The 27748-nt window shown below is 39.4% G+C and overlaps 33 non-coding genes across 33 annotated transcripts; all 33 read left to right on the top strand.

Moving 5' to 3' along the window:
• The first annotated feature begins 623 nt into the window (after nucleotides 1-623).
• trnan-guu (transfer RNA asparagine (anticodon GUU)) lies at nucleotides 624-697 on the top strand. Its single transcript has one exon. It is a non-coding gene; the product is annotated as a tRNA-Asn (tRNA).
• A 315-nt stretch (nucleotides 698-1012) lies between these two features.
• On the top strand, nucleotides 1013-1086 carry trnan-guu (transfer RNA asparagine (anticodon GUU)). Its single transcript has one exon. It is a non-coding gene; the product is annotated as a tRNA-Asn (tRNA).
• A 762-nt stretch (nucleotides 1087-1848) lies between these two features.
• trnan-guu (transfer RNA asparagine (anticodon GUU)) lies at nucleotides 1849-1922 on the top strand. Its single transcript has one exon. It is a non-coding gene; the product is annotated as a tRNA-Asn (tRNA).
• Nucleotides 1923-2235: 313 nt separating this feature from the next.
• Nucleotides 2236-2309, top strand: trnan-guu (transfer RNA asparagine (anticodon GUU)). Its single transcript has one exon. It is a non-coding gene; the product is annotated as a tRNA-Asn (tRNA).
• Nucleotides 2310-4262: 1953 nt separating this feature from the next.
• Nucleotides 4263-4336, top strand: trnan-guu (transfer RNA asparagine (anticodon GUU)). The gene has a single exon. It is a non-coding gene; the product is annotated as a tRNA-Asn (tRNA).
• A 348-nt stretch (nucleotides 4337-4684) lies between these two features.
• trnan-guu (transfer RNA asparagine (anticodon GUU)) lies at nucleotides 4685-4758 on the top strand. The gene has a single exon. It is a non-coding gene; the product is annotated as a tRNA-Asn (tRNA).
• A 1540-nt stretch (nucleotides 4759-6298) lies between these two features.
• Nucleotides 6299-6372, top strand: trnan-guu (transfer RNA asparagine (anticodon GUU)). The gene has a single exon. It is a non-coding gene; the product is annotated as a tRNA-Asn (tRNA).
• Nucleotides 6373-7134: 762 nt separating this feature from the next.
• trnan-guu (transfer RNA asparagine (anticodon GUU)) lies at nucleotides 7135-7208 on the top strand. The gene has a single exon. It is a non-coding gene; the product is annotated as a tRNA-Asn (tRNA).
• A 315-nt stretch (nucleotides 7209-7523) lies between these two features.
• Nucleotides 7524-7597, top strand: trnan-guu (transfer RNA asparagine (anticodon GUU)). The gene has a single exon. It is a non-coding gene; the product is annotated as a tRNA-Asn (tRNA).
• A 347-nt stretch (nucleotides 7598-7944) lies between these two features.
• trnan-guu (transfer RNA asparagine (anticodon GUU)) lies at nucleotides 7945-8018 on the top strand. The gene has a single exon. It is a non-coding gene; the product is annotated as a tRNA-Asn (tRNA).
• Nucleotides 8019-8333: 315 nt separating this feature from the next.
• Nucleotides 8334-8407, top strand: trnan-guu (transfer RNA asparagine (anticodon GUU)). Its single transcript has one exon. It is a non-coding gene; the product is annotated as a tRNA-Asn (tRNA).
• A 762-nt stretch (nucleotides 8408-9169) lies between these two features.
• Nucleotides 9170-9243, top strand: trnan-guu (transfer RNA asparagine (anticodon GUU)). Its single transcript has one exon. It is a non-coding gene; the product is annotated as a tRNA-Asn (tRNA).
• Nucleotides 9244-9557: 314 nt separating this feature from the next.
• Nucleotides 9558-9631, top strand: trnan-guu (transfer RNA asparagine (anticodon GUU)). Its single transcript has one exon. It is a non-coding gene; the product is annotated as a tRNA-Asn (tRNA).
• Nucleotides 9632-9979: 348 nt separating this feature from the next.
• Nucleotides 9980-10053, top strand: trnan-guu (transfer RNA asparagine (anticodon GUU)). Its single transcript has one exon. It is a non-coding gene; the product is annotated as a tRNA-Asn (tRNA).
• Nucleotides 10054-10366: 313 nt separating this feature from the next.
• On the top strand, nucleotides 10367-10440 carry trnan-guu (transfer RNA asparagine (anticodon GUU)). The gene has a single exon. It is a non-coding gene; the product is annotated as a tRNA-Asn (tRNA).
• A 1561-nt stretch (nucleotides 10441-12001) lies between these two features.
• trnan-guu (transfer RNA asparagine (anticodon GUU)) lies at nucleotides 12002-12075 on the top strand. The gene has a single exon. It is a non-coding gene; the product is annotated as a tRNA-Asn (tRNA).
• Nucleotides 12076-12812: 737 nt separating this feature from the next.
• trnan-guu (transfer RNA asparagine (anticodon GUU)) lies at nucleotides 12813-12886 on the top strand. The gene has a single exon. It is a non-coding gene; the product is annotated as a tRNA-Asn (tRNA).
• A 1145-nt stretch (nucleotides 12887-14031) lies between these two features.
• trnan-guu (transfer RNA asparagine (anticodon GUU)) lies at nucleotides 14032-14105 on the top strand. Its single transcript has one exon. It is a non-coding gene; the product is annotated as a tRNA-Asn (tRNA).
• Nucleotides 14106-16527: 2422 nt separating this feature from the next.
• On the top strand, nucleotides 16528-16601 carry trnan-guu (transfer RNA asparagine (anticodon GUU)). Its single transcript has one exon. It is a non-coding gene; the product is annotated as a tRNA-Asn (tRNA).
• A 757-nt stretch (nucleotides 16602-17358) lies between these two features.
• On the top strand, nucleotides 17359-17432 carry trnan-guu (transfer RNA asparagine (anticodon GUU)). The gene has a single exon. It is a non-coding gene; the product is annotated as a tRNA-Asn (tRNA).
• A 2366-nt stretch (nucleotides 17433-19798) lies between these two features.
• On the top strand, nucleotides 19799-19872 carry trnan-guu (transfer RNA asparagine (anticodon GUU)). Its single transcript has one exon. It is a non-coding gene; the product is annotated as a tRNA-Asn (tRNA).
• A 315-nt stretch (nucleotides 19873-20187) lies between these two features.
• Nucleotides 20188-20261, top strand: trnan-guu (transfer RNA asparagine (anticodon GUU)). The gene has a single exon. It is a non-coding gene; the product is annotated as a tRNA-Asn (tRNA).
• A 347-nt stretch (nucleotides 20262-20608) lies between these two features.
• Nucleotides 20609-20682, top strand: trnan-guu (transfer RNA asparagine (anticodon GUU)). Its single transcript has one exon. It is a non-coding gene; the product is annotated as a tRNA-Asn (tRNA).
• A 315-nt stretch (nucleotides 20683-20997) lies between these two features.
• Nucleotides 20998-21071, top strand: trnan-guu (transfer RNA asparagine (anticodon GUU)). Its single transcript has one exon. It is a non-coding gene; the product is annotated as a tRNA-Asn (tRNA).
• A 762-nt stretch (nucleotides 21072-21833) lies between these two features.
• Nucleotides 21834-21907, top strand: trnan-guu (transfer RNA asparagine (anticodon GUU)). The gene has a single exon. It is a non-coding gene; the product is annotated as a tRNA-Asn (tRNA).
• A 314-nt stretch (nucleotides 21908-22221) lies between these two features.
• On the top strand, nucleotides 22222-22295 carry trnan-guu (transfer RNA asparagine (anticodon GUU)). Its single transcript has one exon. It is a non-coding gene; the product is annotated as a tRNA-Asn (tRNA).
• A 349-nt stretch (nucleotides 22296-22644) lies between these two features.
• Nucleotides 22645-22718, top strand: trnan-guu (transfer RNA asparagine (anticodon GUU)). Its single transcript has one exon. It is a non-coding gene; the product is annotated as a tRNA-Asn (tRNA).
• A 313-nt stretch (nucleotides 22719-23031) lies between these two features.
• On the top strand, nucleotides 23032-23105 carry trnan-guu (transfer RNA asparagine (anticodon GUU)). The gene has a single exon. It is a non-coding gene; the product is annotated as a tRNA-Asn (tRNA).
• A 1984-nt stretch (nucleotides 23106-25089) lies between these two features.
• On the top strand, nucleotides 25090-25163 carry trnan-guu (transfer RNA asparagine (anticodon GUU)). The gene has a single exon. It is a non-coding gene; the product is annotated as a tRNA-Asn (tRNA).
• Nucleotides 25164-25899: 736 nt separating this feature from the next.
• trnan-guu (transfer RNA asparagine (anticodon GUU)) lies at nucleotides 25900-25973 on the top strand. Its single transcript has one exon. It is a non-coding gene; the product is annotated as a tRNA-Asn (tRNA).
• Nucleotides 25974-26705: 732 nt separating this feature from the next.
• trnan-guu (transfer RNA asparagine (anticodon GUU)) lies at nucleotides 26706-26779 on the top strand. Its single transcript has one exon. It is a non-coding gene; the product is annotated as a tRNA-Asn (tRNA).
• Nucleotides 26780-27128: 349 nt separating this feature from the next.
• trnan-guu (transfer RNA asparagine (anticodon GUU)) lies at nucleotides 27129-27202 on the top strand. Its single transcript has one exon. It is a non-coding gene; the product is annotated as a tRNA-Asn (tRNA).
• A 313-nt stretch (nucleotides 27203-27515) lies between these two features.
• trnan-guu (transfer RNA asparagine (anticodon GUU)) lies at nucleotides 27516-27589 on the top strand. The gene has a single exon. It is a non-coding gene; the product is annotated as a tRNA-Asn (tRNA).
• The last annotated feature ends 159 nt before the right edge of the window (nucleotides 27590-27748 follow it).

Raw genomic sequence — 27748 nt, 5'->3', positions numbered from 1 at the left:
AAGACCCAATTAGACACACTGAGTCCTTCAACAACTCCTGAATTATCTATATTTAGTTTAAAAAAAATCCACCTGGAGACATTAAGAGCCCTCTGCATTGACAAGCTGTATTTGTGAATTAAATATGCAATATGAAATCACAAATTCCATATTAATGGAAGAGCTGTCCTAGGCCACTCTCCTTTCAGATCAAAGGCAGCGGGTCTCTGTGGCGCAATTGGTTAGGGCGTTCGGCTGTTAACTCAAAGGATGGTGGTTCAAGCCCACCCAGGGACGCATGCACTTTTATGAAATAGGTAGTTTGATCGTAAAAAAACAATCTTCTTTCTGTGAACAGAGGGAACGGTTGGAACACTGTATGATGAAACCCACAGAACAAGCAGGCAACAAAATAAACAGCATTATAAACCTAAATCTAAAATAAGACTCAATTAGACACACTTAGTCCTTCAACAACTCCTGAATTATCTATATTTAGTTAAAAAAAAACCACCTGGAGACATTAAGAGCCCTCTGCATTGACAAGCTGTATTTGTGAATTAAATATGCAATATGAAATCACAAATTCCATATTAATGGAAGAGCTGTCCTAGGCCACTCTCCTTTCAGATCAAAGGAAGCGGGTCTCTGTGGCGCAATTGGTTAGCGCGTTCGGCTGTTAACTGAAAGGATGGTGGTTCAAGCCCACCCAGGGACGCATGCACTTTTATGAAATAGGTGGTTTTATCATGAAAACCAATCTTCTTTCCGTTTACAGAGGGAAGGTTTGGAAAACCATATGATGAAACTCACAGAACAAGCAGGCAATAAAATAGACAGCATTATACACCTATTTCTTCAACAGGTCCTGATTTATCTATATTTAGTGAAAAAAAATCCAGCTGGACACATTATGAAACCACTGTATTGTCAAGCTTTGAATGTAAATTAAATATGCAATATAAATTCACACAATTCAATATTAATGGAAGAGTTGTCCTAGGCCACTCTCCTTTCAGATCAAAGAAAGTGGGTCTCTGTGGCGCAATTGGTTAGCGCGTTTGGCTGTTAACCGAAAGGATGGTGGTTCAAGCCCACCCAGGGACGCATGCGCTTTTATGAAATAGGTAGTTTGATCGTAAAAAAACAATCTTCTTTCTGTGAACAGAGGGAATGGTTGGAAAACTGTATGATGAAACCCACAGAACAAGCAGGCAACAAAATAAACAGCATTATACACCTATTCCTTAAATAAGACCCAATTAGACACACTAAGTCCTTCAACAACTCCTGAATTATCTATATTTAGTTAAAAAAAATCCACCTGGAGACATTAAGAGCCCTCTGCATTGACAAGCTGTATTTGTGAATTAAGTAAGCAATATGAATTCACACAATTCCATATTAATGGAAGAGCTGTCCTAGGCCACTCTCCTTTCAGATCAAAGGAGGCAAGTTTCTGTGGCGCAATTGGTTAGCGCGTTTAACTGAAAGGATGGTGGTTCAAGCCCACCCAGGGACGCATGCACTTTTATGAAATAGGTAGTTTGATCGTAAAAAAACAATCTTCTTTCTGTGAACAGAGGGAACGGTTGGAAAACTGTATGATGAAACCCACAGAACAAGCAGGCAACAAAATAAACAGCATTATACACCTATTTCTAAAATAAGACCCAATTAGACACACTGAGTCCTTCAACAACTCCTGAATTATCTATATTTAGTTAAAAAAAATCCACATGGAGACATTAAGAGCCCTCTGCATTGACAAGCTGTATTTGTGAATTAAATATGCAATATGAAATCACAAATTCCATATTAATGGAAGAGCTGTCCTAGGCCACTCTCCTTTCAGATCAAAGGCAGCGGGTCTCTGTGGCGCAATTGGTTAGCGCGTTCGGCTGTTAACTGAAAGGATGGTGGTTCAAGCCCACCCAGGGACGCATGCACTTTTATGAAATAGGTGGTTTTATCATGAAAACCAATCTTCTTTCCTTTTACAGAGGGAAGGTTTGGAAAACCATATGATGAAACTCACAGAACAAGCAGGCAATAAAATAGACAGCATTATACACCTATTTCTTCAACAGGTCCTGATTTATCTATATTTAGTGAAAAAAATCCAGCTGGACACATTATGAAACCACTGTATTGTCAAGCTTTGAATGTAAATTAAATATGCAAAACGAGATCAAACAAATCCTATAAATTGACGAGCTGTCCTAGGCCACTCCCCTTTGAGATTAAAGGAGGCAAGTCTCTGTGGCGCAATTGGTTAGTGCGTTCGGCTGTTAACCGAAAGGATGGTGGTTCAAGCCCACCCAGGGATGCATGCTCTTTCATGAAATAGGTGGTTTGATCATGAAAACCAATCTTCTTTCTGTGAACAGAGGGAAGGTTTGGAAAACCGTATGATGAAACCCAAAGAACAAGCAGGCAATAAAATAAACAGCATTATACACCTATTCCTTAAATTAGACCCAATTAGACACACTAAGTCCATCAACAACTCCTGAATTATCTATATTTAGTTAAAAAAAATCCACCTGGAGACATTAAGAGCCCTCTGTATTGACAAGCTGTATTTGTGAAGTAAATATGCAATATGAATTCACACGATTCCATATTAATGGAAGAGCTGTCCTAGGCCACTCTCCTTTCAGATCAAAGGAGGCAAGTTTCTGTTGCGCAATTGGTTACCGCGTTCGGCTGTTAACTGAAAGGATGGTGGTTCAAACCCACCCAGGGACGCATGCACTTTTATGAAATAGGTAGTTTGATCGTGAAAACCAATCTTCTTTCTGTGAATAGAGGGAAGGGTAGGGAAAACTGTATGATGAAACCCAAAGAACAACAGGCAACAAAATAAACAGCATTATACACCTATTCCTTAAATAAGACCCAATTAGACACACTAAGTCCTTCAACAACTCCTGAATTATCTATATTTACTTAAAAAAAATCCACCTGGAGACATTAAGAGCCCTCTGCATTGACAAGCTGTATTTGTGAATTAAATATGCAATATGAATTCACACAATTCCATATTAATGGAAGAGCTGTCCTAAGCCACTCTCCTTTCAGATCAAAGGAGGCAAGTTTCTGTTGCGCAATTGGTTAGCGCGTTCGGCTGTTAACCGAAAGGATGGTGGTTCAAGCCCACCCAGGCAAGCATGCTCTTTCATGAAATAGGTGGTTTGATCGTGAAAAACAATCTTCTTTCTGTGAACAGAGGGAAGGTTTGGAAAACCGTATGATGAAACCCACAGAACAAGCAGGCAATAAAATAGACAGCATTATGCACCTATTCCTAAATAAGACCCAATTATACACACTGAGTCCTTCAACAACTCCTGAATTATCTATTTTTAGTTAAAAAAAATCCACCTGGAGACATTAAGAGCCCTCTGCATTTGTGAATTAAATAAGCAATATGAATTCACACCATTCCATATTAATGGAAGAGCTGTCCTAGGCCACTCTCCTTTCAGATCAAATGAGGCAAGTTTAGGTGGCGCAATTGGTTAGTGCATTCGGCTGTTAACTGAAAGGATGGTGGTTCAAGCCCACCCAGGGAGGCATGCACTTTTATGAAATAGGAGGTTTTATCGTGAAAACCAATCTTCTTTCCTTGAAGAGGGGGAAGGTCTGGAAAACCGTATGATGAAACTCACAGAACAAGCAGGCAATAAAATAGACAGCATTATACACCTATTTCTTCAACAGGTCCTGATTTATCTATATTTAGTGATAAAAAATCCAGCTGGACACATTATGAAACCACTGTATTGTCAAGCTTTGAATGTAAATTAAATATGCAATATGAATTCACACAATTCAATATTAATGGAAGAGTTGTCGTAGGCCACTCTCCTTTCAGGTCAAAGGAATCAAGTCTCTATGGCGCAATTGGTTAGTGCGTTAGGCTATTAATCGAAAGGATGGTGGTTCAAGCCCACCCAGGGACGCATGCACTTTTATGAAATAGGTGGTTTTATCATGAAAACCAATCTTCTTTCCTTTTACAGAGGGAAGGTTTGGAAAACCATATGATGAAACTCACAGAACAAGCAGGCAATAAAATAGACAGCATTATACACCTATTTCTTCAACAGGTCCTGATTTATCTATATTTAGTGAAAAAAAATCCAGCTGGACACATTATGAAACCACTGTATTGTCAAGCTTTGAATGTAAATTAAATATGCAATATAAATTCACACAATTCAATATTAATGGAAGAGTTGTCCTAGGCCACTCTCCTTTCAGATCAAAGGAAGTGGGTCTCTGTGGCGCAATTGGTTAGCGCGTTCGGCTGTTAACCGAAAGGATGGTGGTTCAAGCCCACCCAGGGACGCATGCACTTTTATGAAATAGGTAGTTTGATCGTAAAAAAACAATCTTCTTTCTGTGAACAGAGGGAATGGTTGGAAAACTGTATGATGAAACCCACAGAACAAGCAGGCAACAAAATAAACAGCATTATACACCTATTCCTTAAATAAGACCCAATTAGACACACTAAGTCCTTCAACAACTCCTGAATTATCTATATTTAGTTAAAAAAAATCCACCTGGAGACATTAAGAGCCCTCTGCATTGACAAGCTGTATTTGTGGATTAAATATGCAATATGAATTCACACAATTCCATATTAATGGAAGAGCTGTCCTAGGCCACTCTCCTTTAAGATCAAAGAAAGTGGGTCTCTGTGGCGCAATTGGTTAGTGCGTTCGGCTGTTAACCGAAAGGATGGTGGTTCAAGCCCACCCAGGGACGAATGCACTTTTGTGCAATAGGAAATTTGATTGTGAAAACCAATCTTCTATCTGTGAACAGAGGGAAGGTTTGGAAAACCGTATGATGAAACTCAAAGAACAAGCAGGCAATAAAATTGACAGCATTATACACCTATTTCTTCAACAGGTCCTGATTTATCTATATTTAGTGAAAAAAAATCCAGCTGGACACATTATGAAACCACTGTATTGTCAAGCTTTGAATGTAAATTAAATATGCAAAACGAGATCAAACAAATCCATATAAATGGACGAGCTGTCCTAGGCCACTCTCCTTTCAGATCAAAGGAGGCAAGTTTCTGTTGCGCAATTGGTTAGGGAGTTCGGCTGTTAACCGAAAGGATGGTGGTTCAAGCCCACCCAGGGACGCGTGCACTTTTATGAAATAGGTAGTTTGATCGTGAAAACCAATCTTCTTTCTGTGAATACAGGGAAGGGTAGGGAAAACTGTATGATGAAACCCAAAGAACAAGCAGGCAACAAAATAAACAGCATTATACACCTATTCCTTAAATAAGACCCAATTAGACACACTAAGTCCTTCAACAACTCCTGAATTATCTATATTTAGTTAAAAAAAATCCACCTGGAGACATTAAGACCCCTCTGCATTGACAAGCTGTATTTGTGAATTAAATATTCAGTATGAATTCATACAATTCCATATTAATGGAAGAGCTGTCCTAGGCCACTCTCCTTTCAGATCAAAGGAGGCCAGTTTCTGTTGCGCAATTGGTTAGCGCGTTTAACTGAAAGGATGATGGTTCAAGCCCACCCAGGGACGCATGCACTTTTATGAAATAGGTAGTTTGATTGTAAAAAAACAATCTTCTTTCTGTGAACAGAGGGAACGGTTGGAAAACTGTATGATGAAACCCACAGAACAAGCAGGCAACAAAATAAACAGCATTATACACCTATTTCTAAAATAAGACCCAATTAGACACACTGAGTCCTTCAACAACTCCTGAATTATCTATATTTAGTTAAAAAAAATCCACCTGGAGACATTAAGAGCCCTCTGCATTGACAAGCTGTATTTGTGAATTAAATATGCAATATGAAATCACAAATTCCATATTAATGGAAGAGCTGTCCTAGGCCACTCTCCTTTCAGATCAAAGGAAGCGGGTCTCTGTGGCGCAATTGGTTAGCGCGTTCGGCTGTTAACTGAAAGGATGGTGGTTCAAGCCCACCCAGGTACGCATGCACTTTTATGAAATAAGTGGTTTTATCATGAAAACCAATCTTCTTTCCTTGAACAGAGGGAAGGTTGGGAAAACCATATGATGAAACTCACAGAACAAGCAGGCAATAAAATAGACAGCATTATACACCTATTTCTTCAACAGGTCCTGATTTATCTATATTTAGTGAAAAAAAATCCAGCTGGACACATTATGAAACCACTGTATTGTCAAGCTTTGAATGTTAATTAAATATGCAATATAAATTCACACAATTCAATATTAATGGAAGAGTTGTCCTAGGCCACTCTCCTTTCAGATCAAAGAAAGTGGGTCTCTGTGGCGCAATTGGTTAGCGCGTTTGGCTGTTAACCGAAAGGATGGTGGTTCAAGCCCATCCAGGGACGCATGCACTTTTATGAAATAGGTAGTTTCATCGTAAAAAAACAATCTTCTTTCTGTGAACAGAGGGAACGGTTGGAAAACTGTATGATGAAACCCACAGAACAAGCAGGCAACAAAATAAACAGCATTATACACCTATTCCTTAAATAAGACCCAATTAGACACACTAAGACCTTCAACAACTCCTGAATTATCTATATTTAGTTAAAAAAAATCCACCTGGAGACATTAAGAGCCCTCTGCATTGACAAGCTGTATTTGTGAATTAAGTAAGCAATATGAATTCACACAATTCCATATTAATGGAAGAGCTGTCCTAGGCCACTCTCCTTTCAGATCAAAGGAGGCAAGTTTCTGTGGCGCAATTGGTTAGCGCGTTTAACTGAAAGGATGATGGTTCAAGCCCACCCAGGGACGCATGCACTTTTATGAAATAGGTAGTTTGATCGTAAAAAAACAATCTTCTTTCTGTGAACAGAGGGAACGGTTGGAAAAATGTATGATGAAACCCACAGAACAAGCAGGCAACAAAATAAACAGCATTATACACCTATTTCTAAAATAAGACCCAATTAGACACACTGAGTCCTTCAACAACTCCTGAATTATCTATATTTAGTTAAAAAAAATCCACCTGGAGACATTAAGAGCCCTCTGCATTGACAAGCTGTATTTGTGAATTAAATATGCAATATGAAATCACAAATTCCATATTAATGGAAGAGCTGTCCTAGGCCACTCTCCTTTCAGATCAAAGGCAGCGGGTCTCTGTGGCGCAATTGGTTAGCGCGTTCGGCTGTTAACTGAAAGGATGGTGGTTCAAGCCCACCCAGGGACGCATGCACTTTTATGAAATAGGTGGTTTTATCATGAAAACCAATCTTCTTTCCTTTTACAGAGGGAAGGTTTGGAAAACCATATGATGAAACTCACAGAACAAGCAGGCAATAAAATAGACAGCATTATACACCTATTTCTTCAACAGGTCCTGATTTATCTATATTTAGTGAAAAAAAATCCAGCTGGACACATTATGAAACCACTGTATTGTCAAGCTTTGAATGTAAATTAAATATGCAATATAAATTCACACAATTCAATATTAATGGAAGAGTTGTCCTAGGCCACTCTCCTTTCAGATCAAAGAAAGTGGGTCTCTGTGGCGCAATTGGTTAGCGCGTTCGGCTGTTAACCGAAAGGATGGTGGTTCAAGCCCACCCAGAGACGCATGCACTTTTATGAAATAGGTAGTTTGATCGTAAAAAAACACTCTTCTTTCTGTGAACAGAGGGAACGGTTGGAAAACTGTATGATGAAACCCACAGAACAAGCAGGCAACAAAATAAACAGCATTATACACCTATTCCTTAAATAAGACCCAATTAGACACACTAAGTCCTTCAACAACTCCTGAATTATCTATATTTAGTTAAAAAAAATCCACCTGGAGACATTAAGAGCCCTCTGCATTGACAAGCTGTATTTGTGAATTAAATATGCAATATGAAATCACAAATTCCATATTAATGGAAGAGCTGTCCTAGGCCACTCTCCTTTCAGATCAAAGGAAGCGGGTCTCTGTGGCGCAATTGGTTAGCGCGTTCGGCTGTTAACTGAAAGGATGGTGGTTCAAGCCCACCCAGGGACGCATGCACTTTCATGAAATAGGTTGTTTTATCATGAAAACCAATCTTCTTTCCTTTTACAGAGGGAAGGTTTGGAAAACCATATGATGAAACTCACAGAACAAGCAGGCAATAAAATAGACAGCATTATACACCTATTTCTTCAACAGGTCCTGATTTATCTATATTTAGTGAAAAAAAATCCAGCTGGACACATTATGAAACCACTGTATTGTCAAGCTTTGAATGTAAATTAAATATGCAATATAAATTCACACAATTCAATATTAATGGAAGAGTTGTCCTAGGCCACTCTCCTTTCAGATCAAAGGAAGTGGGTCTCTGTGGCGCAATTGGTTAGCGCGTTCGGCTGTTAACCGAAAGGATGGTGGTTCAAGCCCACCCAGGGACGCATGCACTTTTATGAAATAGGTAGTTTGATCGTAAAAAAACAATCTTCTTTCTGTGAACAGAGGGAACGGTTGGAAAACTGTATGATGAAACCCACAGAACAAGCAGGCAACAAAATAAAAAGCATTATACACCTATTCCTTAAATAAGACCCAATTAGACACACTAAGTCCTTCAACAACTCCTGAATTATCTATATTTAGTTAAAAAAAATCCACCTGGAGACATTAAGAGCCCTCTGCATTGACAAGCTGTATTTGTGAATTAAGTAAGCAATATGAATTCACACAATTCCATATTAATGGAAGAGCTGTCCTAGGCCACTCTCCTTTCAGATCAAAGGAGGCAAGTTTCTGTGGCGCAATTGGTTAGCGCGTTTAACTGAAAGGATGATGGTTCAAGCCCACCCAGGGACGCATGCACTTTTATGAAATAGGTAGTTTGATCGTAAAAAAACAATCTTCTTTCTGTGAACAGAGGGAACGGTTGGAAAACTGTATGATGAAACCCACAGAACAAGCAGGCAACAAAATAAACAGCATTATACACCTATTTCTAAAATAAGACCCAATTAGACACACTGAGTCCTTCAACAACTCCTGAATTATCTATATTTAGTTAAAAAAAATCCACCTGGAGACATTAAGAGCCCTCTGCATTGACAAGCTGTATTTGTGAATTAAATATGCAATATGAAATCACAAATTCCATATTAATGGAAGAGCTGTCCTAGGCCACTCTCCTTTCAGATCAAAGGCAGCGGGTCTCTGTGGCGCAATTGGTTAGCGCGTTTGGCTGTTAACTGAAAGGATGGTGGTTCAAGCCCACCCAGGGACGCATGCACTTTTATGAAATAGGTGGTTTTATCATGAAAACCAATCTTCTTTCCTTTTACAGAGGGAAGGTTTGGAAAACCATATGATGAAACTCACAGAACAAGCAGGCAATAAAATAGACAGCATTATACACCTATTTCTTCAACAGGTCCTGATTTATCTATATTTAGTGAAAAAAAATCCAGCTGGACACATTATGAACCACTGTATTGTCAAGCTTTGAATGTAAATTAAATATGCAATATAAATTCACACAATTCAATATTAATGGAAGAGTTGTCCTAGGCCACTCTCCTTTCAGATCAAAGAAAGTGGGTCTCTGTGGCGCAATTGGTTAGCGCGTTCGGCTGTTAACCGAAAGGATGGTGGTTCAAGCCCACCCAGAGACGCATGCACTTTTATGAAATAGGTAGTTTGATCGTAAAAAAACACTCTTCTTTCTGTGAACAGAGGGAACGGTTGGAAAACTGTATGATGAAACCCACAGAACAAGCAGGCAACAAAATAAACAGCATTATACACCTATTCCTTAAATAAGACCCAATTAGACACACTAAGTCCTTCAACAACTCCTGAATTATCTATATTTAGTTAAAAAAAATCCACCTGGAGACATTAAGAGCCCTCTGCATTGACAAGCTGTATTCGTGAATTAAATATGCAATATGAATTCACACAATTCCATATTAATGGAAGAGCTGTCCTAGGCCACTCTCCTTTCAGATCAAAGGAAGCAAGTTTCTGTGGCGCAATTGGTTAGCGCGTTCGGCTGTTAACTGAAAGGATGGTGGTTCAAGCCCACCCAGGGACGCATGCACTTTTATGAAATAGGTGTTTTTATCATGTAAACCAATCTTCTTTCCTTGAACAGAGGGAAGGTTAGGAAAACCATATGATGAAACTCACAGAACAAGCAGGCAATAAAATAGACAGCATTATACACCTATTTCTTCAACAGGTCCTGATTTATCTATATTTAGTGAAAAAAATCCAGCTGGACACATTATGAAACCACTGTATTGTCAAGCTTTGAATGTAAATTAAATATGCAAAACGAGATCAAACAAATCCTATAAATTGACGAGCTGTCCTAGGCCACTCCCCTTTGAGATTAAAGGACGCAAGTCTCTGTGGCGCAATTGGTTAGTGCGTTCGGCTGTTAACCGAAAGGATGGTGGTTCAAGCCCACCCAGGGATGCATGCTCTTTCATGAAATAGGTGGTTTGATCATGAAAACCAATCTTCTTTCTGTGAACAGAGGGAAGGTTTGGAAAACCGTATGATGAAACCCACAGAACAAGCAGGCAATAAAATAAACAGCATTATACACCTATTCCTTAAATTAGACCCAATTAGACACACTAAGTCCATCAACAACTCCTGAATTATCTATATTTAGTTAAAAAAAATCCACCTGGAGACATTAAGAGCCCTCTGTATTGACAAGCTGTATTTGTGAAGTAAATATGCAATATGAATTCACACGATTCCATATTAATGGAAGAGCTGTCCTAGGCCACTCTCCTTTCAGATCAAAGGAGGCAAGTTTCTGTTGCGCAATTGGTTACCGCGTTCGGCTGTTAACTGAAAGGATGGTGGTTCAAACCCACCCAGGGACGCATGCACTTTTATGAAATAGGTAGTTTGATCGTGAAAACCAATCTTCTTTCTGTGAATAGAGGGAAGGGTAGGGAAAACTGTATGATGAAACCCAAAGAACAACAGGCAACAAAATAAACAGCATTATACACCTATTCCTTAAATAAGACCCAATTAGACACACTAAGTCCTTCAACAACTCCTAAATTATCTATATTTACTTAAAAAAAATCCACCTGGAGACATTAAGAGCCCTCTGCATTGACAAGCTGTATTTGTGAATTAAATATGCAATATGAATTCACACAATTCCATATTAATGGAAGAGCTGTCCTAGGCCACTCTCCTTTCAGATCAAAGGAGGCAAGTTTCTGTTGCGCAATTGGTTAGCGCGTTCGGCTGTTAACCGAAAGGATGGTGGTTCAAGCCCACCCAGGCACGCATGCTCTTTCATGAAATAGGTGGTTTGATCGTGAAAAACAATCTTCTTTCTGTGAACAGAGGGAAGGTTTGGAAAACCGTATGATGAAACCCACAGAACAAGCAGGCAATAAAATAGACAGCATTATGCACCTATTCCTAAATAAGACCCAATTATACACACTGAGTCCTTCAACAACTCCTGAATTATCTATTTTTATTTAAAAAAAATCCACCTGGAGACATTAAGAGCCCTCTGCATTTGTGAATTAAATATGCAATATGAAATCACAAATTCCATATTAATGGAAGAGCTGTCCTAGGCCACTCTCCTTTCAGATCAAAGGAAGCGGGTCTCTGTGGCGCAATTGGTTAGCCTTCGGCTGTTAACTGAAAGGATGGTGGTTCAAGCCCACCCAGGGACGCATGCACTTTTATGAAATAGGTGGTTTTATCATGAAAACCAATCTTCTTTCCGTTTACAGAGGGAAGGTTTGGAAAACCATATGATGAAACTCACAGAACAAGCAGGCAATAAAATAGACAGCATTATACACCTATTTCTTCAACAGGTCCTGATTTATCTATATTTAGTGAAAAAAAATCCAGCTGGACACATTATGAAACCACTGTATTGTCAAGCTTTGAATGTAAATTAAATATGCAATATAAATTCACACAATTCAATATTAATGGAAGAGTTGTCCTAGGCCACTCTCCTTTCAGATCAAAGAAAGTGGGTCTCTGTGGCGCAATTGGTTAGCGCGTTTGGCTGTTAACCGAAAGGATGGTGGTTCAAGCCCACCCAGGGACGCATGCACTTTTATGAAATAGGTAGTTTCATCGTAAAAAAACAATCTTCTTTCTGTGAACAGAGGGAACGGTTGGAAAACTGTATGATGAAACCCACAGAACAAGCAGGCAACAAAATAAACAGCATTATACACCTATTCCTTAAATAAGACCCAATTAGACACACTAAGACCTTCAACAACTCCTGAATTATCTATATTTAGTTAAAAAAAATCCACCTGGAGACATTAAGAGCCCTCTGCATTGACAAGCTGTATTTGTGAATTAAATATGCAATATGAATTCACACAATTCCATATTAATGGAAGAGATGTCCTAGGCCACTCTCCTTTCAGATCAAAGGAAGCGGGTCTCTGTGGCGCAATTGGTTAGCGCGTTTGGCTGTTAACTGAAAGGTTGGTGGTTCTAGCCCACCCAGGGACGCATGCTCTTTCATGAAATAGGTGGTTTTATCGTGAAAACCAATCTTCTTTCCTTGAACAGAGGGAAGGTTTGGAAAACCGTATGATGAAACTCAAAGAACAAGCAAGCAATAAAATTGACAGCATTATACACCTATTTCTTCAACAGGTCCTGATTTATCTATATTTAGTGAAAAAAAATCCAGCTGGACACATTATGAAACCACAGTATTGTCAAGCTTTGAATGTAAATTAAATATGCAAAACGACATCAAACAAATCCATATAAATGGACGAGCTGTCCTAAGCCACTCCCCTTTGAGGTTAAAGGAGGCAAGTCTCTGTGGCGCAATTGGTTAGCGCGTTTGGCTGTTAACCGAAAGGATGGTGGTTCAAGCCCACCCAGGGATGCATGCACTTTTATGAAATAGGTAGTCTGATCGTAAAAAAACAATCTTCTTTCTGTGAACAGAGGGAACGGTTGGAAAACTGTATGATGAAACCCACAGAACAAGCAGGCAACAAAATAGACAGCATTATGCACCTATTCCTAAAATAAGACCCAATTAGACACACTGAGTCCTTCAACAACTCCTGAATTATCTATATTTAGTTAAAAAAAATCCACCTGGACACATTAAGAGCCCTCTGCATTGACAAGCCGTATTTGTGAATTAAATATGCAAAATGAATTCACACAATTCCATATTAATGGAAGAGCTGTCCTAGGCCACTCTCCTTTCAGATCAAAGGAAGTGGGTCTCTGTGGCGTAATTGGTTAGTGCGTTCGGCTGCTAACTGAAAGGATGGTGGTTCAAGCCCACCCAGGGACGAATGCACTTTCATGAAATAGGAAGTTTGATTGTGAAAACCAATCTTCTATCTGTGAACACAGGGAAGGGTTGGAAAACCGTTTGATGAAACCCACAGAACAAGCAGGCAACAAAATAAACAGCATTATACACCTATTCCTTAAATAAGACCCAATTAGACACACTAAGTCCTTCAACAACTCCTGAATTATCTATATTTAGTTAAAAAAAATCCACCTGGAGACATTAAGAGCCCTCTGCATTTGTGAATTAAATAAGCAAAATGAATTCACACAATTCCATATTAATGGAAGAGCTGTCCTAGGCCACTCTCCTTTCAGATCAAAGGAAGTGGGTCTCTGTGGCGCAATTGGTTAGTGCGTTCGGCTGTTAACTGAAAGGATGGTGGTTCAAGCCCATCCAGGGACGCATGCACTTTCATGAAATAGGTGGTTTTATCATGAAAACCAATCTTCTTTCCTTTTACAGAGGGAAGGTTTGGAAAACCATATGATGAAACTCACAGAACAAGCAGGCAATAAAATAGACAGCATTATACACCTATTTCTTCAACAGGTCCTGATTTATCTATATTTAGTGAAAAAAAATCCAGCTGGACACATTATGAAACCACTGTATTGTCAAGCTTTGAATGTAAATTAAATATGCAATATAAATTCACACAATTCAATATTAATGGAAGAGTTGTCATAGGCCACTCTCCTTTCACATCAAAGGAAGTGGGTCTCTGTGGCGCAATTGGTTAGCGCGTTCGGCTGTTAACCGAAAGGATGGTGGTTCAAGCCCACCCAGGGACGCATGCACTTTTATGAAATAGGTAGTTTGATCGTAAAAAAACAATCTTCTTTCTGTGAACAGAGGGAACGGTTGGAAAACTGTATGATGAAACCCACAGAACAAGCAGGCAACAAAATAAAAAGCATTATACACCTATTCCTTAAATAAGACCCAATTAGACACACTAAGTCCTTCAAAAACTCCTGAATTATCTATATTTAGTTAAAAAAAATCCACCTGGAGACATTAAGAGCCCTCTGCATTGACAAGCTCTATTTGTGAATTAAATATGCAATATGAATTCACACAATTCCATGTTAATGGAAGAGCTGTCCTAGGCCACTCTCCTTTCAGATCAAAGGAAGCGGGTCTCTGTGGTGCAATTGGTTAGCGTGTTCGGCTGTTAACTGAAAGGATGATGGTTCAAGCCCACCCAGGGACGCATGCACTTTCATGAAATAGGTTGGTTTGATTGTGAAAACCAATCTTCTTTCTGTGAACAGAGGGAAGGGTTGGAAAACCGTTTGATGAAACCCACAGAACAAGCAGGCAACAAAATAAACAGCATTATACACCTATTCCTAAAATAAGACCCAATTAGACACACTGAGTCCTTCAACAACTCCTGAATTATCTATATTTAGTTAAAAAAAATCCACCTGGACACATTAAGAGCCCTCTGCATTGACAAGCTGTATTTGTGAATTAAATATGCAATATGAATTCACAAAATTCCATATTAATGGAAGAGCTGTCCTAGGCCACTCTCCTTTCAGATCAAAGGAAGTGGGTCTCTGTGGCGCAATTGGTTAGTGCGTTCGGCTGTTAACCGAAAGGATGGTGGTTCTAGCCCACCCAGGGACGAATGCACTTTCATGAAATAGGAGGTTTGATTGTGAAAAGCAATCTTCTTTCTGTGAACAGAGGGAAGGGTTGGAAAACCGTTTGATGAAACCCACAGAACAAGCAGGCAACAAAATAAACAGCATTATACACCTATTCCTAAAATAAGACCCAATTAGACACACTGAGTCCTTCAACAACTCCTGAATTATCTATATTTAGTTAAAAAAAATCCACCTGGAGACATTAAGAGCCCTCTGCATTGACAAGATGTATTTGTGAATTAAATATGCAATACGAATTCACACAATTCCATGTTAATGGAAGAGCTGTCCTATGCCACTCTCCTTTCAGATCAAAGGAAGCAGGTTTCTGTGGCGCAATTGGTTAACGCGTTCGGCTGTTAACTGAAAGGATGGTGGTTCAATCCCACCCAGGGACGCATGCACTTTTATGAAATAGGTTGGTTTGATCGGGAAAACCAATCTTCTTTCCTTGAACAGAGGGAAGGTTTGGAAAACCGTATGATGAAACTCACAGAACAAGCAGGCAGTTAAATAGACAACATTATACACCTATTCCTTAAATAAGACCCAATTAGACACACTAATTCCTTCAACAACTCCTGAATTATCTATATTTAGTTAAAAAAAATCCACCTGGAGACATTAAGAGCCCTCTGCATTGACAAGCTGTATTTGTGAATTAAATATGCAATATGAATTCACACAATTCCATATTAATGGAAGAGCTGTCCTAGGCCACTCTCCTTTCAGATCAAAGGAGGCAAGTTTCTGTTGCGCAATTGGTTAGGGAGTTTGGCTGTTAACCGAAATGATGGTGGTTCAAGCCCACACAGGGACGCATGCACTTTTATGAAATAGGTACTTTGATCGTGAAAACCAATCTTCTTTCTGTGAATAGAGGGAAGGGTTGGAAAACTGTATGATGAAACCCAAAGAACAAGCAGGCAACAAAATAAACAGCATTATACACCTATTCCTTAAATAAGACCCAATTAGACACACTAAGTACTTTAACAACTCCTGAATTATCTATATTTAGTTTAAAAAAATCCACCTGGAGACATTAAGAGCCCTCTGCATTGACAAGCTGTATTTGTGAATTAAATAAGCAATATGAATTCACACAATTCCATATTAATGGAAGAGCTGTCCTAGGCCACTCTCCTTTCAGATCAAAGGAGGCGAGGTTCTGTGGGGCAATTGGTTAGAGCGTTCGGCTGTTAACTGAAAGGATGGTGGTTCAAGCCCACCCAGGGACGCATGCACTTTTATGAAATAGGTGGTTTAATCGTGAAAACCAATCTTCTTTCCTTGAACAGAGGGAAGGTTGGGAAAACCATATGATGAAACTCACAGAACAAGCAGGCAATAAAATAGACAGCATTATACACCTATTTCTTCAACAGGTCCTGATTTATCTATATTTAGTGAAAAAACTCCAGCTGGACACATTATGAAACCACTGTATTGTCAAGCTTTGAATGTAAAATAAATATGCAAAACAAGATCAAACAAATCCATATAAATTGACGAGCTGTCCTAGGCCACTCCCCTTTGAGATTAAAGGAGGCAAGTCTCTGTGGCGCAATTGGTTAGCGCGTTCAGCTGTTAACCGAAAGGATGGTGGTTCAAGCCCACCCAGGGACGCATGCACTTTTATGAAATAGGTAGTTTGATCGTGAAAACCAATCTTCTTTCTGTGAATAGAGGGAAGGGTAGGGAAAACTGTATGATGAAACCCAAAGAACAAGCAGGCAACAAAATAAACAGCATTATACACCTATTCCTTAAATAAGACCCAATTAGACACACTAAGTCCTTCAACAACTCCTGAATTATCTATATTTAGTTAAAAAAAATCCACCTGGAGACATTAAGAGCCCTCTGCATTTGTGAATTAAATAAGCAATATGAATTCACACCATTCCATATTTATGGAAGAGCTGTCCTAGGCCACTCTCCTTTCAGATCAAACGAGGCAAGTTTAGGTGGCGCAATTGGTTAGTGCATTCGGCTGTTAACTGAAAGGATGGTGGTTCAAGCCCACCCAGGGACGCATGCACTTTTATGAAATAGGTAGTTTGATCGTAAAAAAACAATCTTCTTTCTGTGAACAGAGGGAACGGTTGGAAAACTGTACGATGAAACCCACAGAACAAGCAGGCAACAAAATAAACAGCATTATACACCTATTCCTTAAATAAGACCCAATTAGACACACTAAGTCCTTCAACAACTCCTGAATTATCTATATTTAGTTAAAAAAAATCCACCTGGAGACATTAAGAGCCCTCTGCATTGACAAGCTGTATTCGTGAATTAAATATGCAATATGAATTCACACAATTCCATATTAATGGAAGAGCTGTCCTAGGCCACTCTCCTTTCAGATCAAAGGAAGCAAGTTTCTGTGGCGCAATTGGTTAGCGCGTTCGGCTGTTAACTGAAAGGATGGTGGTTCAAGCCCACCCAGGGACGCATGCACTTTTAAGAAATAGGTGGTTTTATCATGTAAACCAATCTTCTTTCCTTGAACAGAGGGAAGGTTGGGAAAACCATATGATGAAACTCACAGAACAAGCAGGCAATAAAATAGACAGCATTATACACCTATTTCTTCAACAGGTCCTGATTTATCTATATTTAGTGAAAAAAATCCAGCTGGACACATTATGAAACCACTGTATTGTCAAGCTTTGAATGTAAATTAAATATGCAAAACGAGATCAAACAAATCCTATAAATTGACGAGCTGTCCTAGGCCACTCCCCTTTGAGGTTAAAGGAGGCAAGTCTCTGTGGCGCAATTGGTTAGGGCGTTTGGCTGTTAACCGAAAGGATGGTGGTTCAAGCCCACCCAGGGACGCATGCACTTTTATGAAATAGGTAGTTTGATCGTAAAAAAACAATCTTCTTTCTGTGAACAGAGGGAACGGTTGGAAAACTGTATGATGAACCCCACACAACAAGCAGGCAACAAAATAAACAGCATTATACACCTTTTCCTTAAATAAGACCCAATTAGACACACTAAGTCCATCAACAACTCCTGAATTATCTATATTTAGTTAAAAAAAATCCACCTGGAGACATTAAGAGCCCTCTGTATTGACAAGCTGTATTTGTGAATTAAATATGCAATATGAATTCACACGATTCCATATTAATGGAAGAGCTGTCCTAGGCCACTCTCCTTTCAGATCAAAGGAGGCAAGTTTCTGTTGCGCAATTGGTTAGCGCGTTCGGCTGTTAACGGAAAGGATGGTGGTTCAAGCCCACCCAGGCACGCATGCTCTTTCATGAAATAGGTGGTTTGATCGTGAAAACCAATCTTCTTTCTGTGAACAGAGGGAAGGTTTGGAAAACCGTTTGATGAAACCCACAGAACAAGCAGGCAATAAAATAGACAGCATTATGCACCTATTCCTAAATAAGACCCAATTATACACACTGAGTCCTTCAACAACTCCTGAATTATCTATATTTAGTTAAAAAAAATCCACCTGGAGACATTAAGAGCCCTCTGCATTTGTGAATTAAATAAGCAATATGAATTCACACCATTCCATATTAATGGAAGAGCTGTCCTAGGCCACTCTCCTTTCAGATCAAAGGAAGTGGGTCTCTGTGGCGCAATTGGTTAGTGCGTTCGGCTGTTAACCGAATGGATGGTTGTTCAAGCCCACCCAGGGACGAATGCACTTTCATGAAATAGGAAGTTTGATTGTGAAAACCAATCTTCTAGCTTTGAACACAGGGAAGGGTTGGAAAACCGTTTGATGAAACCCACAGAACAAGCAGGCAACAAAATAAACAGCATTATACACCTATTTCTTCAACAGGTCCTGATGTATCTATATTCAGTGAAAAAAAATCCAGCTGGACACATTATGAAACCACTGTATTGTCAAGCTTTGAATGTAAATTAAATATGCAAAACGAGATCAAACAAATCCATATAAATGGACGAGCTGTCCTAGGCCACTCTCCTTTCAGATCAAAGAGGCAAGTTTCTGTTGCGCAATTGGTTAGCGCGTTCGGCTGTTAACCGAAAGGATGGTGGTTCAAGCCCACCCAGGGACGCATGCACTTTTATGAAATAGGTAGTTTGATCGTGAAAACCAATCTTCTTTCTGTGAATAGAGGGAAGGGTAGGGAAAACTGTATGATGAAACCCAAAGAACAAGCAGGCAACAAAATAAATAGCATTATACACCTATTCCTAAAATAAGACCCAATTAGACACACTAAGTCCTTCAACAACTCCTGAATTATCTATATTTAGTTAAAAAAAATCCACCTGGAGACATTAAGAGCCCTCTGCATTGACAAGCTGTATTTGTGAATTAAATAAGCAATATGAATTCACACAATTCCATATTAATGGAAGAGCTGTCCTAGGCCACTCTCCTTTCAGATCAAAGGAGGCCAGTTTCTGTTGCGCAATTGGTTAGCGCGTTTAACTGAAAGGATGATGGTTCAAGCCCACCCAGGGACGCATGCACTTTTATGAAATAGGTAGTTTGATCGTAAAAAAACAATCTTCTTTCTGTGAACAGAGGGAACGGTTGGAAAACTGTATGATGAAACCCACAGAACAAGCAGGCAACAAAATAAACAGCATTATACACCTATTTCTAAAATAAGACCCAATTAGACACACTGAGTCCTTCAACAACTCCTGAATTATCTATATTTAGTTAAAAAAAATCCACCTGGAGACATTAAGAGCCCTCTGCATTGACAAGCTGTATTTGTGAATTAAATATGCAATATGAAATCACAAATTCCATATTAATGGAAGAGCTGTCCTAGGCCACTCTCCTTTCAGATCAAAGGCAGCGGGTCTCTGTGGCGCAATTGGTTAGCGCGTTCGGCTGTTAACTGAAAGGATGGTGGTTCAAGCCCACCCAGGGACGCATGCACTTTTATGAAATAGGTGGTTTTATCATGAAAACCAATCTTCTTTCCTTTTACAGAGGGAAGGTTTGGAAAACCATATGATGAAACTCACAGAACAAGCAGGCAATAAAATAGACAGCATTATACACCTATTTCTTCAACAGGTCCTGATTTATCTATATTTAGTGAAAAAAAATCCAGCTGGACACATTATGAAACCACTGTATTGTCAAGCTTTGAATGTAAATTAAATATGCAATATAAATTCACACAATTCAATATTAATGGAAGAGTTGTCCTAGGCCACTCTCCTTTCAGATCAAAGAAAGTGGGTCTCTGTGGCGCAATTGGTTAGCGCGTTCGGCTGTTAACCGAAAGGATGGTGGTTCAAGCCCACCCAGAGACGCATGCACTTTTATGAAATAGGTAGTTTGATCGTAAAAAAACACTCTTCTTTCTGTGAACAGAGGGAACGGTTGGAAAACTGTATGATGAAACCCACAGAACAAGCAGGCAACAAAATAAACAGCATTATACACCTATTCCTTAAATAAGACCCAATTAGACACACTAAGTCCTTCAACAACTCCTGAATTATCTATATTTAGTTAAAAAAAATCCACCTGGAGACATTAAGAGCCCTCTGCATTGACAAGCTGTATTTGTGAATTAAATATGCAATATGAAATCACAACTTCCATATTAATGGAAGAGCTGTCCTAGGCCACTCTCCTTTCAGATCAAAGGAAGCGGGTCTCTGTGGCGCAATTGGTTAGCGCGTTCGGCTGTTAACTGAAAGGATGGTGGTTCAAGCCCACCCAGGGACGCATGCACTTTCATGAAATAGGTGGTTTTATCATGAAAACCAATCTTCTTTCCTTTTACAGAGGGAAGGTTTGGAAAACCATATGATGAAACTCACAGAACAAGCAGGCAATAAAATAGACAGCATTATACACCTATTTCTTCAACAGGTCCTGATTTATCTATATTTAGTGAAAAAAAATCCAGCTGGACACATTATGAAACCACTGTATTGTCAAGCTTTGAATGTAAATTAAATATGCAATATAAATTCACACAATTCAATATTAATGGAAGAGTTGTCCTAGGCCACTCTCCTTTCAGATCAAAGGAAGTGGGTCTCTGTGGCGCAATTGGTTAGCGCGTTCGGCTGTTAACCGAAAGGATGGTGGTTCAAGCCCACCCAGGGACGCATGCACTTTTATGAAATAGGTAGTTTGATCGTAAAAAAACAATCTTCTTTCTGTGAACAGAGGGAACGGTTGGAAAACTGTATGATGAAACCCACAGAACAAGCAGGCAACAAAATAAAAAGCATTATACACCTATTCCTTAAATAAGACCCAATTAGACACACTAAGTCCTTCAACAACTCCTGAATTATCTATATTTAGTTAAAAAAAATCCACCTGGAGACATTAAGAGCCCTCTGCATTGACAAGCTGTATTTGTGAATTAAGTAAGCAATATGAATTCACACAATTCCATATTAATGGAAGAGCTGTCCTAGGCCACTCTCCTTTCAGATCAAAGGAGGCAAGTTTCTGTGGCGCAATTGGTTAGCGCGTTTAACTGAAAGGATGATGGTTCAAGCCCACCCAGGGACGCATGCACTTTTATGAAATAGGTAGTTTGATCGTAAAAAAACAATCTTCTTTCTGTGAACAGAGGGAACGGTTGGAAAACTGTATGATGAAACCCACAGAACAAGCAGGCAACAAAATAAACAGCATTATACACCTATTTCTAAAATAAGACCCAATTAGACACACTGAGTCCTTCAACAACTCCTGAATTATCTATATTTAGTTAAAAAAAATCCACCTGGAGACATTAAGAGCCCTCTGCATTGACAAGCTGTATTTGTGAATTAAATATGCAATATGAAATCACAAATTCCATATTAATGGAAGAGCTGTCCTAGGCCACTCTCCTTTCAGATCAAAGGCAGCGGGTCTCTGTGGCGCAATTGGTTAGCGCGTTCGGCTGTTAACTGAAAGGATGGTGGTTCAAGCCCACCCAGGGACGCATGCACTTTTATGAAATAGGTGGTTTTATCATGAAAACCAATCTTCTTTCCTTTTACAGAGGGAAGGTTTGGAAAACCATATGATGAAACTCACAGAACAAGCAGGCAATAAAATAGACAGCATTATACACCTATTTCTTCAACAGGTCCTGATTTATCTATATTTAGTGAAAAAAAATCCAGCTGGACACATTATGAACCACTGTATTGTCAAGCTTTGAATGTAAATTAAATATGCAATATAAATTCACACAATTCAATATTAATGGAAGAGTTGTCCTAGGCCACTCTCCTTTCAGATCAAAGAAAGTGGGTCTCTGTGGCGCAATTGGTTAGCGCGTTCGGCTGTTAACCGAAAGGATGGTGGTTCAAGCCCACCCAGAGACGCATGCACTTTTATGAAATAGGTAGTTTGATCGTAAAAAAACACTCTTCTTTCTGTGAACAGAGGGAACGGTTGGAAAACTGTATGATGAAACCCACAGAACAAGCAGGCAACAAAATAAACAGCATTATACACCTATTCCTTAAATAAGACCCAATTAGACACACTAACTCCTTCAACAACTCCTGAATTATCTATATTTAGTTAAAAAAAATCCACCTGGAGACATTAAGAGCCCTCTGCATTGACAAGCTGTATTCGTGAATTAAATATGCAATATGAATTCACACAATTCCATATTAATGGAAGAGCTGTCCTAGGCCACTCTCCTTTTCAGATCAAAGGAAGCAAGTTTCTGTGGCGCAATTGGTTAGCGCGTTCGGCTGTTAACTGAAAGGATGGTGGTTCAAGCCCACCCAGGGACGCATGCACTTTTATGAAATAGGTGGTTTTATCATGAAAACCAATCTTCTTTCCGTTTACAGAGGGAAGGTTTGGAAAACCATATGATGAAACTCACAGAACAAGCAGGCAATAAAATAGACAGCATTATACACCTATTTCTTCAACAGGTCCTGATTTATCTATATTTAGTGAAAAAAATCCAGCTGGACACATTATGAAACCACTGTATTGTCAAGCTTTGAATGTAAATTAAATATGCAAAACGAGATCAAACAAATCCTATAAATTGACGAGCTGTCCTAGGCCACTCCCCTTTGAGATTAAAGGAGGCAAGTCTCTGTGGCGCAATTGGTTAGTGCGTTCGGCTGTTAACCGAAAGGATGGTGGTTCAAGCCCACCCAGGGATGCATGCTCTTTCATGAAGTAGGTGGTTTGATCATGAAAACCAATCTTCTTTCTGTGAACAGAGGGAAGGTTTGGAAAACCGTATGATGAAACCCACAGAACAAGCAGGCAATAAAATAAACAGCATTATACACCTATTCCTTAAATTAGACCCAATTAGACACACTAAGTCCATCAACAACTCCTGAATTATCTATATTTAGTTAAAAAAAATCCACCTGGAGACATTAAGAGCCCTCTGTATTGACAAGCTGTATTTGTGAAGTAAATATGCAATATGAATTCACACGATTCCATATTAATGGAAGAGCTGTCCTAGGCCACTCTCCTTTCAGATCAAAGGAGGCAAGTTTCTGTTGCGCAATTGGTTACCGCGTTCGGCTGTTAACTGAAAGGATGGTGGTTCAAACCCACCCAGGGACGCATGCACTTTTATGAAATAGGTAGTTTGATCGTGAAAACCAATCTTCTTTCTGTGAATAGAGGGAAGGGTAGGGAAAACTGTATGATGAAACCCAAAGAACAACAGGCAACAAAATAAACAGCATTATACACCTATTCCTTAAATAAGACCCAATTAGACACACTAAGTCCTTCAACAACTCCTGAATTATCTATATTTACTTAAAAAAAATCCACCTGGAGACATTAAGAGCCCTCTGCATTGACAAGCTGTATTTGTGAATTAAATATGCAATATGAATTCACACAATTCCATATTAATGGAAGAGCTGTCCTAGGCCACTCTCCTTTCAGATCAAAGGAGGCAAGTTTCTGTTGCGCAATTGGTTAGCGCGTTCGGCTGTTAACCGAAAGGATGGTGGTTCAAGCCCACCCAGGCACGCATGCTCTTTCATGAAATAGGTGGTTTGATCGTGAAAAACAATCTTCTTTCTGTGAACAGAGGGAAGGTTTGGAAAACCGTATGATGAAACCCACAGAACAAGCAGGCAATAAAATAGACAGCATTATGCACCTATTCCTAAATAAGACCCAATTATACACACTGAGTCCTTCAACAACTCCTGAATTATCTATTTTTATTTAAAAAAAATCCACCTGGAGACATTAAGAGCCCTCTGCATTTGTGAATTAAATAAGCAATATGAATTCACACCATTCCATATTAATGGAAGAGCTGTCCTAGGCCACTCTCCTTTCAGGTCAAAGGAGGCAAGTCTCTGTGGCGCAATTGGTTAGCGCGTTAGGCCGTTAACCGAAAGTATGGTGGTTCAAGCCCACCCAGGGACGCATGCACTTTTATGAAATAGGTAGTTTGATCGTGAAAACCAATCTGCTTTCTGTGAACAGAGGGAAGGGTTGGAAAACAGTATGATGAAACCCAGAGAACAAGCAGGCAATAAAATAGACAGCATTATGCACCTATTCCTAAAATAAGACCCAATTAGACACACTGAGTCCTTCAACAACTCCTGAATTATCTATATTTAGTTAAAAAAATCCACCTGGAGACATTAAGAGCCCTCTGCATTGACAAGCTGTATTTGTGAATTAAATATGCAATATGAATTCACACAATTCCATATTAATGGAAGAGCTGTCCTAGGCCACTCTCCTTTCAGATCAAAGGAAGCGAGTCTCTGTGGCGCAGTTGGTTAGCGTGTTCCGCTGTTAACGGAAAGGTTGGTGTTTCAAGCCCACCCAGGGACGCATGCACTTTTATGAAATAGGTAGTTTGATCGTGAAAACCAATCTTCTTTCCTTGAACAGAGGGAAGGGTTGGAAAACCGTATGATGAAACTCACAGAACAACCAGGCAATAAAATTGACAGCATTATACACCTATTTCTTCAACAGGTCCTGATTTATCTATATTTAGTGAAAAAAAATCCAGCTGGACACATTATGAAACCACTGTATTGTCAAGCTTTGAATGTAAATTAAATATGCAAAACGAGATCAAACAAATCCATATAAATGGACGAGCTGTCCTAGGCCGCTCCCCTTTGAGATTAAAGGTGGCAAGTCTCTGTGGCGCAATTGGTTAGTGCGTTCGGCTGTTAACCGAAAGGATGGTGGTTCAAGCCCACCCAGGGATGCATGCTCTTTCATGAAATAGGTGGTTTGATCGTGAAAACCAATCTTCTTTCTGTGAACAGAGGGAAGGTTTGGAAAACCGTATGATGAAACCTACAGAACAAGCAGGCAATAAAATAGACAGCATTATGCACCTATTCCTAAAATAAGACCCAATTAGACACACTGAGTCCTTCAACAACTCCTGAATTATCTATATTTAGTTAAAAAAAATCCACCTGGAGACATTAAGAGCCCTCTGCATTGACAAGCTGTATTTGTGAATTAAATATGCAATATGAATTCACACAATTCCATATTAATGGAAGAGATGTCCTAGGCCACTCTCCTTTCAGATCAAAGGAAGCGGAACTCTGTGGCGCAATTGGTTAGCGCGTTCGGCTGTTAACTGAAAGGTTGGTGGTTCTAGCCCACCCAGGGACGCATGCTCTTTCATGAAATAGGTGGTTTTATCGAGAAAACCAATCTTCTTTCCTTGAACAGAGGGAAGGTTTGGAAAACCGTATGATGAAACTCGAAGAACAAGCAGGCAATAAAATTGACAGCATTATACACCTATTTCTTCAACAGGTCCTGATTTATCTATATTTAGTGAAAAAAAATCCAGCTGGACACATTATGAAACCACAGTATTGTCAAGCTTTGAATGTAAATAAAATATGCAAAACGACATCAAACAAATCCATATGAATGGACGAGCTGTCCTAAGCCACTCCCCTTTGAGGTTAAAGGAGGCAAGTCTCTGTGGCGCAATTGGTTAGCGCGTTTGGCTGTTAACCGAAAGGATGGTGGTTCAAGCCCACCCAGGGATGCATACTCTTTCATGAAATAGGTGGTTTGATCGTGAAAACCAATCTTCTTTCTGTGAACAGAGGGAAGGTTTGGAAAACCGTATGATGAAACCTACAGAACAAGCAGGCAATAAAATAGACAGCATTATGCACCTATTCCTAAAATAAAACCCAATTAGACACACTGAGTCCTTCAACAACTCCTGAATTATCTATATTTAGTTAAAAAAAATCCACCTGGAGACATTAAGAGCCCTCTGCATTGACAAGCTGTATTTGTGAATTAAATATGCAATATGAATTCACACAATTCCATATTAATGGAAGAGATGTCCTAGGCCACTCTCCTTTCAGATCAAAGGAAGCGGGTCTCTGTGGCGCAATTGGTTAGCGCGTTTGGCTGTTAACTGAAAGGTTGGTGGTTCTAGCCCACCCAGGGACGCATGCTCTTTCATGAAATAGGTGGTTTTATCGTGAAAATCTTCTTTCCTTGAACAGAGGGAAGGTTTGGAAAACCGTATGATGAAACTCAAAGAACAAGCAAGCAATAAAATTGACAGCATTATACACCTATTTCTTCAACAGGTCCTGATTTATCTATATTTAGTGAAAAAAAATCCAGCTGGACACATTATGAAACCACAGTATTGTCAAGCTTTGAATGTAAATTAAATATGCAAAACGACATCAAACAAATCCATATAAATGGACGAGCTGTCCTAAGCCACTCCCCTTTGAGGTTAAAGGAGGCAAGTCTCTGTGGCGCAATTGGTTAGCGCGTTTGGCTGTTAACCGAAAGGATGGTGGTTCAAGCCCACCCAGGGATGCATGCACTTTTATGAAATAGGTAGTCTGATCGTAAAAAAACAATCTTCTTTCTGTGAACAGAGGGAACGGTTGGAAAACTGTATGATGAAACCCACAGAACAAGCAGGCAACAAAATAAACAGCATTATACACCTATTCCTTAAATAAGACCCAATTAGACACACTAACTCCTTCAACAACTCCTGAATTATCTATATTTAGTTAAAAAAAATCCACCTGGAGACATTAAGAGCCCTCTGCATTGACAAGCTGTATTCGTGAATTAAATATGCAATATGAATTCACACAATTCCATATTAATGGAAGAGCTGTCCTAGGCCACTCTCCTTTTCAGATCAAAGGAAGCAAGTTTCTGTGGCGCAATTGGTTAGCGCGTTCGGCTGTTAACTGAAAGGATGGTGGTTCAAGCCCACCCAGGGACGCATGCACTTTTATGAAATAGGTGGTTTTATCATGAAAACCAATCTTCTTTCCGTTTACAGAGGGAAGGTTTGGAAAACCATATGATGAAACTCACAGAACAAGCAGGCAATAAAATAGACAGCATTATACACCTATTTCTTCAACAGGTCCTGATTTATCTATATTTAGTGAAAAAAATCCAGCTGGACACATTATGAAACCACTGTATTGTCAAGCTTTGAATGTAAATTAAATATGCAAAACGAGATCAAACAAATCCTATAAATTGACGAGCTGTCCTAGGCCACTCCCCTTTGAGATTAAAGGAGGCAAGTCTCTGTGGCGCAATTGGTTAGTGCGTTCGGCTGTTAACCGAAAGGATGGTGGTTCAAGCCCACCCAGGGATGCATGCTCTTTCATGAAGTAGGTGGTTTGATCATGAAAACCAATCTTCTTTCTGTGAACAGAGGGAAGGTTTGGAAAACCGTATGATGAAACCCACAGAACAAGCAGGCAATAAAATAAACAGCATTATACACCTATTCCTTAAATTAGACCCAATTAGA

The sequence above is a fragment of the Platichthys flesus genome, chromosome 8 (assembly GCF_949316205.1).
Source record: "Platichthys flesus chromosome 8, fPlaFle2.1, whole genome shotgun sequence".
NCBI lineage: Eukaryota > Metazoa > Chordata > Actinopteri > Pleuronectiformes > Pleuronectidae > Platichthys > Platichthys flesus.
This window is presented reverse-complemented; position numbering and strand designations above follow the sequence as displayed.